Source organism: Oncorhynchus gorbuscha, unplaced genomic scaffold, assembly GCF_021184085.1.
Source record: "Oncorhynchus gorbuscha isolate QuinsamMale2020 ecotype Even-year unplaced genomic scaffold, OgorEven_v1.0 Un_scaffold_1925, whole genome shotgun sequence".
NCBI classification, from domain to species: Eukaryota; Metazoa; Chordata; class Actinopteri; order Salmoniformes; family Salmonidae; genus Oncorhynchus; species Oncorhynchus gorbuscha.
The window spans coordinates 21,749-35,619 of NW_025746572.1; the positions used below are offsets into that span (position 1 = coordinate 21,749).

General features: G+C 44.7%; 2 pseudogenes; one reads left to right on the forward strand and one right to left on the reverse strand.

The window, feature by feature from the left end:
* Window positions 1-2,086: 2,086 nt before the first annotated feature.
* On the reverse strand, window positions 2,087-6,786 carry LOC124024560 (annotated as a pseudogene).
* Window positions 6,787-7,083: 297 nt separating this feature from the next.
* LOC124024558 lies at window positions 7,084-12,535 on the forward strand (annotated as a pseudogene).
* Window positions 12,536-13,871: the final 1,336 nt, after the last annotated feature.

Sequence of the window (13,871 nt, forward strand, 5' to 3'; positions counted from 1 at the left end):
GATGAGTAACTCCGCCTGCATGCTTTATAAGGCAAGGGAAGAGTAACTCCGCCCACTCTGCATGCTTTAAAAGTCAAGGGAAGAGTGACTCCGCCCACTCTGCATGCTTTATAAGGCAAGGGAAGAGTAACTCCGCCCACTCTGCATGCTTTAAAAGGCAAGGGAAGAGTAACTCCGCCCACTCTGCATGCTTTATAAGGCAAGGAAGAGTAACTCCTCCCACTCTGCATGCTTTATAAGGCAAGGGAAGAGTAACTCCTCCCACTCTGCATGCTTTATAAGGCAAGGGAAGAGTAACACTAGTGAAAATGAACAAAAAGGGATTCTGTTACTAATCGAACTTGTCTTCATCACACAATGTTTTAACTGTCAATGAAAATGCATTTAGGGCACTTGATTCGTAGCCTGGTTCTGACCTGAATTCTGTTCATGAAGTGATCGTGAAACTGGAATATTCTGTTTGAATCATAACAGGCTACTTGTTATTGAGGAAGGTTGTGACAATTGAAGCACAAATCATGAGGTACTCCCACTATATCACTGCCTGTGCTTAGTGCACACGGACATGACCAGTTATTGAATTAGTGCACACGGACATTATTGAATTACCAGTTATTGAATTGTTTACAAAAACCATTGGTTAAAGAAGCCTAAACCTGTTGCAATTCCCTGTCTACCGTACAGACTGCTCCTTCACCAATGACCAGAATGGTGTCCTGTGAGGACATTTAATGTTCTCTTTCAGCTTGTACTGTATTTGCTCTTTAACTGTGGTGATATCCCAAATGGCACCCTATTCCCTACATAGTGCACTACTTTTGGCCAGAGCCTATGAAGAAGTGCACTAAATAGGAATAGGGCACCATGTCTTGCTCCTGTGTACATTATGAATCATTTCAAAGTATTGCATTTTATTTTACACAGACAACTGTCACTACTTCAGTTCTCTCATACTGTAAATCATTAAAACAATATGTCTATGGATTAGCAGAACGGTTGTTTTGCCTGGCCTTTTTTTCACAGAAAATGTAAAGTGTGTGGAAGAAACAAGGTTCAATTGTAGGTCAAAGAGCAAATGCTCACGAGTTACTTTTCAATAAAAATACACATACTGTATAAAAAACATTTAATAGTCACATCTTTACATTTGGAACAAACTAACATTTGTAAAGCTAGGTTGAGCAGTGCATTGGTGAAGATTTAAAACAGTCAATGCATAAACAGTGTACACTTCAAAATGCCCATAGTAGTCATGGTGACGTCCATACAGAACACATGTCATTCTGCTATGGGTCATAGCAGTCATGGTGACGTCCATACAGAACACATGTCATTCTGCTATGGGTCATAGCAGTCATGGTGACGTCCATACAGAACACATGTCATTCTGCTATGGGGTCATAGCAGTCATGGTGACGTCCATACAGAACACATTTCATTCTGCTATGGGTCATAGCAGTCATGGTGACGTCCATACAGAACACATGTCATTCTGCTATGGGTCATAGCAGTCATGGTGACGTCCATACAGAACACATGTCATTCTGCTATGGGTCATAGCAGTCATGGTGACGTCCATACAGAACACATGTCATTCTGCTATGGGTCATAGCAGTCATGGTGACGTCCATACAGAACACATGTCATTCTGCTATGGGTCATAGCAGTCATGGTGACGTCCATACAGAACACATGTCATTCTGCTATGGGTCATAGCAGTCATGGTGAGAACAGTCATTCTGCTATGGGTCATAGCAGTCATGATGACGCCCATACAGAACACATGTCATTCTGCTATGGGTCATAGCAGTCATGGTGACGCCCATACAGAACACATGTCATTCTGCTATGGGTCATAGCAGTCATGGTGACGCCCATACAGAACACATGTCATTCTGCTATGGGTCATAGCAGTCATGGTGACGTCCATACAGAACATACATGGGTCATAGCAGTCATGGTGACGCCCATACAGAACACATTTCATTCTGCTATGGCCCATACAGAACACATTTCATTCTGCTATGGGTCATAGCAGTCAGGGGAATCAGGCAGCGTCTCAGGTCCATCCTGTTCACATTCCTCTTCAGGCACACTGGGTAGAGGGATACTCCCGCTTGAGGAAGATACTATGGAGGTCTGGGGAGAGTGTGTTTGCCTCAGGAGTACTGTTGTCAGTGGCCCCAGGAGGCTGAGCGATGTCCACATCCCCAGGGCTAGGAGAGGGGACAATAGGTGGACAGGGATCCTCAGGCTCCTCCTTGACCTGGGTCTGTATGTCTGAAGTGACTGCATTGGCATTCACAAGAGACTCAGACAACATGAGACTAAGTATGGTATTTACCCTAGCAGTCTCCTGGGTAGTGTTGTCTACATCCACAGTCTCCTGGGTCGTGTTGTCTACATCCACAGTCTCCTGGGTAGTGTTGTCTACCTCATGAGGAGTCCGTGTACTGCTGTCTACAAGGTTTGGAGAGGGTTTCTCCTCGTCCCAAGACTCCTTCCCTGACTCTGCAGATGAACTCTGACCCCCAGCCGACTGGCTCTTTTTGTCCCTCTTGGGTTTCCTCCTCTTGCTCTTCTTCTTTTTCCTTTTTTGGAGTGTTTGTGGCGTGATGGAGCTGTGTCGCTGCTGTCGTTGGCTGGCTGCTTGTCTTTTGGGATGTTTTCCCAGGGCTCCTGCTCCCCTGTCTCTTCCTCTTAGAGGCCTCTCCAGGGCTCCTGCTCCCCTGTCTCTTCCTCTTAGAGGCCTCTCCAGGGCTCCTGCTCCCAAGTCTCTTCCTCTTAGAGGCCTCTCCAGGGCTCCTGCTCCCCTGTCTCTTCCTCTTAGAGGCCTCTCCAGGGCTCCTGCTCCCAAGTCTCTTCCTCTTAGAGGACTCTCCAGGGCTCCTGCTCCCCTGTCTCTTCCTCTTGAGGACTCCCCAGGCTGGCTGATCTGGATCTCCCCCTACTAGCCTCTGTGGGTGAACCCCTCCACCCCTCTCTCTTGCCCCCATCTCGGTCTCTGCTCCCATCCTGCCGGTCTCCCCTGCTCCTGCCTCTGTCCCTCCCATCTCTGTCCCTGCTCCTGCCTCTGTCCCTCCCATCTCTGTCCCTGCTCCTGCCTCTGTCCCTCCCATCTCTGCTCCCATCCCGCCGGTCTCTGTCCCTCCTATCTCTGCTCCCATCCCGCCGGTCTCTGTCCCTACTCCTCGACCTGGGTCTTGTGCTGCTACGACTGGTCCAAGACCTGTCACTCTGAAGACTATCTCTCCTTTGGGCTATTCTGCTCTCCCTGCTCCTACTCCTCCTGCTCCTCTCCCCCCGTCGGCTCTGTGACCTCTCGGTCCACGAGGAGCGGTTACTTCTCTCAGAGAACCGGCCCCCAGCGAAAGACCCGGTACCTCCTCCTCCCCGGTCGGGGGACATGTGCAGGTCCCTGTCCGCCTCCCAGAACTCATTTCCAGGGTTACGGTACACGTGCAGAAAGTTGCAGTGCTTTCCTTTCGGACACTTCTGTCGGTCGAACAAACCTGTGGAGGATCACGGCAATCAAACAAATACCAGGGTCTTAATGATATACACAACTTATGACTAGCATGATTCTGTACACATCCGTGTAGGTAGGTGTATTGTGGTTCTCAGTTGTACTTTTGTGCTCCATTCACTCACCACATATAGCAGTCTTCCATCTGGTGACAGGAGAGAACTCACACTGGAGCTGTTTACCAGCGTACCATCTTCCATTGAACATCACGAAGGCCTCTCTGCACTGCTCCTCTCTAAAGACACAGACAGCAAAGAGAAAAATAGACCGATACACTACTTGATTACTCAAAATTGAGAAACACCGTTGTTTCTTCGCCTACAAAACCTATCAGACCATTTTTATAAGCTGCTTAGTTTACTTACGTGTCAAACTGGACATAAACATTTCCTCTCAAATGTGGCTCAAAGTTGCAGCTGACCTGAAGACAGAACAAAACGAGAGAGAGTTTGATTCATTGCCCTCAAGAGTGGATAGGTCTCCTTTCCATTGAATCACTCCTTCTAGTCCAGCAAGACAAACATCATATTCACCTTAAACTGCACCACCTTGCCAGCAGTCCTGAACTCAGAAGTACATCCTCGTAGAAATCCACAAACTGCTGTTGTACCTCCTCTCGCTGTGCTCCAGACAGGCGTCTGTATCGAGTCGTCCCGTGACCTCTGGTCCATCCCGAAAAGTCGCAAACATCCCCCGGATCATCAGAGTAGGGAGGCTGGGGTGGACATGCTTACGAGCACCTGACCAATCAGGTGAGCAGAAGATTTCATAGTTAAACGCTAATATAAAGAAAATATGGTATACAAATGACTGTGCTATGCAGTATTCTGAAAGATGAGCCTCATTTAGGAAAATTAACAAGAATGCACTTCCCCAGAACTCCTGGAAAAAGGTGTTGGACTATCCTAGCTAAAAATAATAATACAAATAATTATAGTAATAATATTAAAAACAAAAAATTATAAATATACAAATAAGAAATAAATTATAATTATAAAAATAAAAAATAAATTATAATGATAAAAATACAAATAAAAAAATTATAATTATAAAATCATAATAAAAAAATGAAATGTGTTCCTATTTAGAACCATTACCAACCTGTCGCCGAAGCGGCAGGCTCCAGTTTTGAGGAAGAAGGGACAGTTAGCCGGTCTTGCTCCGTGCCGAAATCTGGGCCTCAGGGTTTCTCCAGGGACCCCCATTCTCCAGCTACACGCAAAACAGGAAGTAGAATAGGTTTGTTTCTGTAATAATTGCACCTAGCTGCTTTACAGAAAAATGTTCCATCAAAGACGGTCAAGACTCCTTTCCAAACATCAAGTTGGTTTGTGATTTTCCTACCTGACTCTCAGCCTGGTCCAACATTTTCTGTACAGCTTCCTATAAATGGTGCAAACATAGGATGGGCTGGTGAAAACCTGCAGTGGCATATCTGGATGTCTGTTACTGCAAGTCAAGAATCTCTTACCAGCGGTTGAAAGCGAAACCACAAAATATGCCTTTGTACAAAGACACTAGACATAAGAACTGCAAAGGTGTGTGTGTGTGTGTATTTTGTCCCTGAGCAGTATGAAATAACCAGAAGACATGAGGAAACAAATCCACAGATAAAAAGATACATCCTTGTCCCATGGCAGCACAGACCTGTAGGAGTGTCCCTCTTTGTGTGTATCTTAGTTAAGGTCTTTGCGTGTATCACAGTTAAGGAAAAACACGTGGATAAAAGTGGATGTCTGAGGCAAAAACACTTCTTTCTCACACAAAAGACACGTTACTGTGTAATATTTCTTATGTTAAAACCATTGTGTGACCAAAATACAAAAAGGAAGAGGATATGTAGCTCTTCCATTGTGCGTTTATCCTCCTGGTGCACGTTTCACCTCTCTGTCTCTCTTCTCCTGTTTCTTCTGCTCCTTCTCCTCTTCCTCTCTCCTCTGCTGGGCCTCCCATTCCTGCTTTATCCTCGCCTGCAGACATGGAAAGCGGTTACACACATTATTTCAGTGAAGCATGGGGGGGGGCACTTCATTTGGCCACGAGTTCTGGTTAAACTTAGGGAATAGGGTGCCATTCTACATTGTGACAGTTCTGTACCTCCTCTTCCTCCTGTCTCTTCCTTGCAGCGTCTTCCCTCTCCCACCGGAGTCTGAATTCCTGCTGGGCCAGCCTCTCCCTCTCCAGCCACTCCTGATCTGGGCGCCGTCTGAATCAAAAACACATTTTATTTGTCACATGCGCCGAACACAACAGGTTACCGTAAAATGCTAACTTACAAGCCCTTAACCAACAATGCAGTACAATAATTCTTTGTTTTTTAACTATCAAAACATAACAATAGATTTACATAACGAGGCTATACACAGGGGATACCAGTACCGAGTCAATGTGTGGGGTACAGGTTAGTCCAGGTCATTTGTAAAAGTGACTATGCATGGATAATAAACAGTGAGTAGCAGCAGTGTAAAAACAGATGGAGGGGGGTATTTGATTGGTTGTTCAGCCTTTAGGTCCCGGACTTGGCGCTACAGTACCGCTTGCCGTGCGGTAGCAGAGAAACAGTTGATTGGAGTCTTACAATTTTTTAATACAGGACACATGGAACAATATTACAGACACTGAAAAGTGCCATTGCTCATCAACTTAAAACTGTAGAAATATTTGCTACCTTTCTTCCTCAGCCTTCCTTTCCTCTTCATCATCATCTTGTTCTGGTGGAGAATCATCTCCATTTTCTAAGTGTTTAGGGAGATGAATTAGAGCTCGTCAGTGGATGGTTAGACATTCAGAATACATAGTCCCCGTCGGGAATTATAAACAACTGGCTAGTAGTAGAGAGAATACCATGTAGGATTTTCAAATATATCCACTGTGACATACCACCAGATTCTCTGATTTGGGCTTTGGCGAGGGCTTGGCGTTTTCGTTTTCTTCTTTCTTTCTTCTTCAAAGATGCCCTGCGTTTTTGACTGTGGGAAAATATAACAAGGCATGGGTTGTCTAAGTTACTATCTAGTCAGTGTTTGTCAACACAGTCACTGCGAGCTTGCTAACGTTAGTTATCTACTTGACTACCATAACTAGATCATTTACAGCACTACGGTGTGATTCTTTGGCACCACCATGCATATCAATTAAATTTACATGACATAACAACATCAGATTAACGCCAATTATCTTAACATACCCCAATGAGGGTGCTGACACCGCAGAAGGTATTGATGCTGCCATTTTGCAGAAAACTCATTCAATTCGTCAGGGTCAAAGTTGAAAATGTTCCTCTTCGTTTGAAATGTTTGTCAAAATCGTTTCAAACAACGAAAATTACTTGCACCGTATGAATCGTTCCGTTGTACTGTTGCCATAAACTTTTACATTTCTCTTCGAAAATGTTCAGCGAACGAATTAATTTTTAGATTGTTCGATGATAAATCACTTCCTGGTCATGTCTGCGCACGCGCCGTTACTACGATGTTGTGAGAACGCATGCGCTGTGCTCTCCATCCTCGGATGCGCGCATAAAAGAAAGAGGATTTTGAGTGGTCAACAAATTCCGCTGTGTTTTGGCCTTTGCGAATAATATAGAATAGCTACCTAGTTACCTTGCTTTCGGGCAAACCCACGGGTGACCTACAATTGCAGGATCCCCTAAAACCCAAACATGGCGGATAAAGAAGGTAGGAATTGGTGGGCTCGGTTCATTTCATGCATGCTTTGTGTGCGCGGCTGGATGCATAGCCAAATGAAAAGTGCGGTCTGTTAGCTAGCTATGCTAACCAGTACAGGCTGCATACGTTCGGCCTGGGTTTACTATCTGTGCTCCATAAGTTGAGAATTTAGATGGCTAACTAATAGATTTATTTAGCAAGATAAACTATCTAGCTCACATTGACAGTCCGCCTGCTTGCTTGTGTAACATGCAAATGAGGCACAACTGGCCCGAGGGTACAGGAATGCAGTAAATCCCAACGTTACACTAGCCTTATTAGTAACTGTCCATTGTAGTCTTATGTAAGTGATGCTTCTTTTACTGTTCTAGTGTACGACGATGCAGTTGAGGAGCGTGTGATCAATGAAGAATACAAAATCTGGAAGAAGAATACTCCTTTCCTCTATGACCTGGTGATGACCCACGCGCTGGAGTGGCCCAGTCTCACTGTGCAGTGGCTACCTGACGTCAGCAGGTACAGTAGCCAATGCTACGTCACCATTTCTGTTCTCTTGTTGCGCTCAACATAAAACTGTGTGCTGACCTACCTAATATACTGAACATTGTATTGTTTTCTCTACCAACCTGGCCTTCTTTGTCAGCCATTCTAGTTTAGTCTAGAAAAGCATGTTATTTTGCCATGTGGTGTCTTCTGACATAGCAGTGCACTACTTTTGACTATAGGTCTCTTGTCAAAAGTAGTGCACTCTAGAGGGAAATAGTGTGCCATTCCAGACACACACACAAGGACTGTATTTAATGTGTCTCTCTGTGCAGGCCGGATGGAAAGGACTATGCGGTCCACAGACTGGTACTGGAACTCACACGTCAGATGAGCAGAATCACCTGGTGATCGCCAGCGTACAGGTCCCCAACGATGGCCCAGTTTGACGCTTCCCACTACGACAGTGAAAAAGGAGCAGGTATGTTCATCGTAGGATGGTCTCCCGGACACATTAAGCCTAGTCCCGGATTTAATAGACATTTTCCATTGTGTTTTTTGTGTCTGGGAATCTGGCCTTATATGCATATTATAAGTCAAGATGTTACCGGCACAGTGAACATTTCTCTTGAGAAAATATGCTGAACATGCAGTATTTCTTCCTCAGAATTTGGAGGTTTTGGATCCGTGAGTGGAAAGATAGAGATTGAGATCAAGATAAACCACGAGGGTGAAGTGAACCGGGCCAGGTACATGCCTCAGAACCCCTGCATCATTGCTACCAAGACCCCCACCTCAGACGTACTGGTCTTTGACTACACCAAGCACCCTTCCAAACCAGGTAAGACAATACACATCTGGTAAATAGATCACTGCTCTTTAAAACAAATCAAAATGCTATTGGACGTGATTCAAATGTTTGAGTCTGCACTTTTGGAACGATTCCATCTGACCAGGAAAACATAAATCCGGTTCCTGAAAGTAGTAACTTGATATGCATTTGACCCTTTTCTGGTCTTAACATTTTTCTACCATCTTGTCTCTCCCTCTCATAGACCCCAGTGGTGAGTGCAGCCCAGACCTGCGCCTGCGGGCCACCAGAAGGAGGGCTACGGCCTGTCCTGGAACCCCAACCTCAGTGGCAACCTGCTCAGTGCTTCTGATGACCACGTAAGTGTCTCTCTCTACACTCCGTCAGCACAACATTTTCCCCTGTGCGTTTTTAATCATTTCAAGCTAGATTGTGGTTTTTCACTGAAAATGAAAGCGTTTTGCATTGTTATTAAGCAAACTCATTAGATCTAGACAAATGCTATATGAACTACTATATATTGTGTTGTTAAGAAGTGCACTGACATGTTTAATCTCCAGACGATCTGCCTGTGGGACATCGGTGCTGGTCCTAAGGAGAGGGAAGATAGTGGATGCTAAGACCATCTTCACCGGCCACACTGCAGTGGTGGAGGACGTGTCCTGGCACCTGCTCCACGAATCACTGTTTGGCTCTGTGGCCGGCTTGACCAGAAACTGATGATGTGAGTGAGCCTTCTCTGTTTATAATTTTTCTACTCTCAATGTATTTTTACACAATCTGATACTTTCAAGTTGTAACTAATCATAACATCCAGTGTGTTTTATGTACAGTGTGTTGCTTTAAACTTTCCACACAAGAAGATCTCTGAAAGGAAAAGTGATTTGAAAACTGGGTGGAAGGATCTGATTCTCTTAACGGTCTTTCCCTTAATTCAGTTTTTATTTATAAGGAACTCAGAATGGCTTTAAACTTACTCTTGAAAAATACTAGAAGGTGCAGTTCACAAATACTAGGGTAGTCTTACTATTCCAGTCATTGTTGTAATACTAGAAGGTGCAGTTCTGAAATGGGGTAGTCCATCACTATTCCAATTCTAGAAGGTGCAGTTCTGAAATGGGGTAGTCCATCACTATTCCAGTCATTGTTGTAATACTAGAAGGTGCAGTTCTGAAATGGGGTATTACTATTCCAGTCCTATGCAGTTCTGAAATTCCATCACTATTCCAGTCATTGTTGTAATACTAGAAGGTGCAGTTTTTGGGTAGTCATCACTAGTCCATCACTATTCCAGTCATTGTTGTAATACTAGAAGGTGCAGTTCTGAAATTGGGTAGTCCATCACTATTCCAGTCATAGTTGTAATACTAGAAGGTGCAGTTCTGAAATGGGGAAGTCATCACTATTCCAGTCATTGAATACCGTAGCTATTTATAACTTGTCAGAAATGTCCAGATCAACTAGCCCATGTCAGCTAATGTTTTAAGGTTTTTAGCCCATAGATTGTTGTAATTTGTCAGTCATTTCACATGAATACACATTAAACATCGCAAAGTGTATAGAAAAACAATTGGCTTTAAAACTGGCAAAATGTTCAATTGTACCCCATGCCAAAATAAACTTTAAACCTGAAATTCTCTCCATCAACAAGAGGGGTATGAACAGTCCTTGTGCCTATAGATATAGATGTGGCGGGATGTTCCCTATGCTGGAAGGGGGGGGCAAGTGGGAAAAAGTCATTAACCTTTGACATCTGTCTCAGCTGGGACACACGGTCCAACAACACGTCCAAGCCCAGCCATGCAGTGGACGCCCACACTGCAGAGGTCAACTGTCTGTCCTTCAACCCCTACAGCGAGTTCATCCTGGCCACCGGCTCTGCAGACAAGGTCTGTACCTATTTATTATTATTTTCTTTGATAAACACAATCAGTCCGTCCGTCTCACCTCAAGTGCTTGAGTGTCGTAGCCTAGTAGTTAGACTAGTAACCGGAAGATTGCAAGTTCAAACCCGAGCTGACAAGGTACAAATCTGTCGTTCTGCCCCTGAACAGGCAGTTAACCCACTGTTCCTAGGCTGTCATTGAAAATAAGAATTTGTTCTTAACTGACTTGTCTAGTTAAATAAAGTTTGTGCACAATGGTGTTGGTCAAAGTGGTCAGGTCACAAATCACATGACCAGGAAGTGTATTTCCTACTGGGCGGTAGTCCAAGAATACGTTCTAATATATTTAACGTTACTAAATGTTTTCTTTCTCCTTTTTGTGTAACAGACTGTTGCTCTCTGGGATCTGCGTAACCTCAAACTGAAGCTCCACTCGTTTGAATCGCACAAGGATGAAATCTTCCAGGTAATACTCCATAAATAGTGAACATCTCAATGCCTCTGAACCAATAGGATTGAGAGTCTGGATAAGTTACCAGGCTTGGTTGGCGTCCCATTCACTTTCTATTTTTATTTAACCCAGGGTAGATCACATTGATTTCCCATCTCTTTTTCCAAGTGTTGGTGTCCCTCGTAGACGTTGTGCTGAGCTGGAGTTTATTGCACTGACAGTGCTTTACTGACTTCTTTGGCAGGTGCAATGGTCCCCTCACAACGAAACCATTCTGGCTTCCAGTGGAACAGATAGGAGGCTCAACGTATGGGATCTCAGGTAAAGACTGACCACAGGGCATGTTGACTGGACTAGCATTTTTGGTTCGTTTGCTCAGCGCCCTTGGGGGGGTGTGTGTGTGTGTGTGATCAACACTGTAGTCTAATAGGATGATGTTGAAATGGTTTTGTCTTGTCGGTCCCCAGTAAAATTGGAGAGGAACAGTCTGCTGAAGATGCAGAGGACGGACCTCCAGAACTCCTGGTGAGTGATAGACCCATCATCCACAATGACCTTTATCTCCTTAGTAGGGTTGTAGAAATGTCAACTTTCCCAAATATTCCCTGGATTTCCAGCCTGTTCTTTCAGAATTCCAGGAATCCTGGGAAAACCATGACGTTTCTGGGAAAGTTGCCAGTTTTGCAACCCTACCCCTGAGCTTTTAAATAACCAGCGAGAGTAGCCAATGGGACAGGTGGCCTATAGGGAGGTTATATTTTGGCATATTGCTCATCCTGCGGACTTGTTTTATCTCGTCAGTTCATCCATGGAGGACACACAGCGAAGATTTCTGATTTCACATGGAACCCCAACGAGCCATGGGTCATCTGCTCCGTCTCCGAGGATAACATCATGCAGGTTTGGCAAATGGTGAGTAATGTTGAAGTACCACGTTTGCTTCTGCACTTTCACAAAACTTAACCCTGGTTGTTTTCTAACTTTTGTCTACATTTTTTGTTTAAAGCTAATTCAAGAAGTCTGCTCCTATTAATCAGTTAGAGTAATTGTAAATCCTTTAATTGATGTAACAATTTCCTTCTCTAGGCTGAGAACATCTATAATGATGAGGAGCCTGACACCCTGCTTCAGAGCTGGAGGGTCAAGGGTCGTAACCGCCTACTCCACCCCACCTTACCCCAGTCCAACCCACCAACCACCTCCTGGTGCATCTCTCTCCTCTTGTACAGTATTTCACATTGTAGCCTCCAGCTCTACCTGACAGACATTCTGTTTCCCATATAGAAGCATTCTTCTGGATTTGGTTTGGTATATTGATCAAGCAGCCCTTACAGGTACAAAGGGCTGGTTTCCTGAACACAGATTTAAGCGTAGTTCTTAACTTAAAAGCATGTTCAATGGATATTCACAATTGGCTGTGCTTCTTAGTCCAAGACTAGGCACTCTGTCCAGAAACTGGTCCAAAGTGTATAGAAGTTGTTTATAAAAGGATAATCTCATCTGAGTGGAATGTCACTGAACCAAGCAGGTGGACAGTTCAACAAATGCACTTGGTAAAGCAGGGGTTGTTTTCCACCTGTCTAAATAAGGATTTCCTTTGGTATCGTTTCTGCTTTGACTTCGAGGCAAGTGACTAAATCATTTTGAACCTTGGATTTCTGTTTTGTGCATAAATTGCAATAAAGTACTTTTTGTAACTTTTAAAATTAATTGCGTTTCTTCTGTTTTCTATAAATCGCCTAAGAAAATGTAACCCATTTACGGACTCCAACTGAATTATTCCACGGTGCTGTTCGCCACAGACTGACAGCGCCACGGTGCTGTTCGCCACATATCAGACTGACATCGCCACGGTGCTGTTCGCCACAGACTGACATCGCCACTGTGCTGTTCTCCACATATCAGGCTGACATCGCCACGGTGCTGTTCTCCACATATCAGACTGACATCGCCACTGTGCTGTTCTTCACATATCAGACTGACATCGCCACTGTGCTGTTCTCCACATATCAGACTGACATCGCCACTGCTGTTCTCCACAGACTGACATCGCCACGGTGCTGTTCTCCAGACTGACATCGCCACTGTGCTGTTCTCCACTGTGCTGTTCTCCACTATCAGACTGACATCTCCACTGTGCTGTTCTCCACTGACATCGCCACTGTGCTGTCCACAGACTACATCAGACTGACATCGCCACTGTGCTGTTCTCCAGACTGCTGTTCTGTTCTCCACAGACTGACATCGCCACGGTGCTGTTCTCCACATATCAGACTGACATCGCCACTGTGCTGTTCTCCACAGACTGACATCGCCACTGTGCTCCACATATCAGTTCTCCACTGACTGACATCGCCACTGTGCTGTTCTCCAGACTGACTGACATCTGCCCACTGTGCTGTTCTCCACAGACTGACATCGCCACTGTGCTGTTCTCCAGACTGACATCGCCACTGTGCTGTTCTCCACAGACTGACATGTGCTGTTCTCCACAGACTGACATCGCCACTGTGCTGTTCTCCACAGACTGACATCGCCACGGTGCTGTTCTCCACATATCAGACTGACATCGCCACTGTGCTGTTCTCCAGACTGACATCGCCACAAATTACTCCAGGGGCTTCAAAGTCGGCGATTGGACCATTTGAGTATCAAAGCCAATGACGACTTCTCGAAATGCCAATTTACTTGTATTCTGGTTCCAGGAACCGATGGGTTGGACCAATCAGAATGTGTCGGAGTTACTGAGCCAGACGGAAAAACTAACGTCCGTGGGCATAGTGTTTGGCCAGAGCAAGGAGTCTGGGAAGCCACGCAAGGTTGTGTGTGTGTACTGCCTAGAAATTAACTTCATTCACAAGACCAATTTAAACATCGAGCAAACTAGGAAATTAAAATGACAACCAAGTTTGAAATACTACAAAATAGTTTATTGAAAAGTGAGAGACAGGACTATAAGAACATTTCACAATCTTAAAGGGGAATGTGGGCCCAAAGCTTTCTGAACATGAACTAGCTCTGCTTTCACAGTTCTCACCTGCAGAGG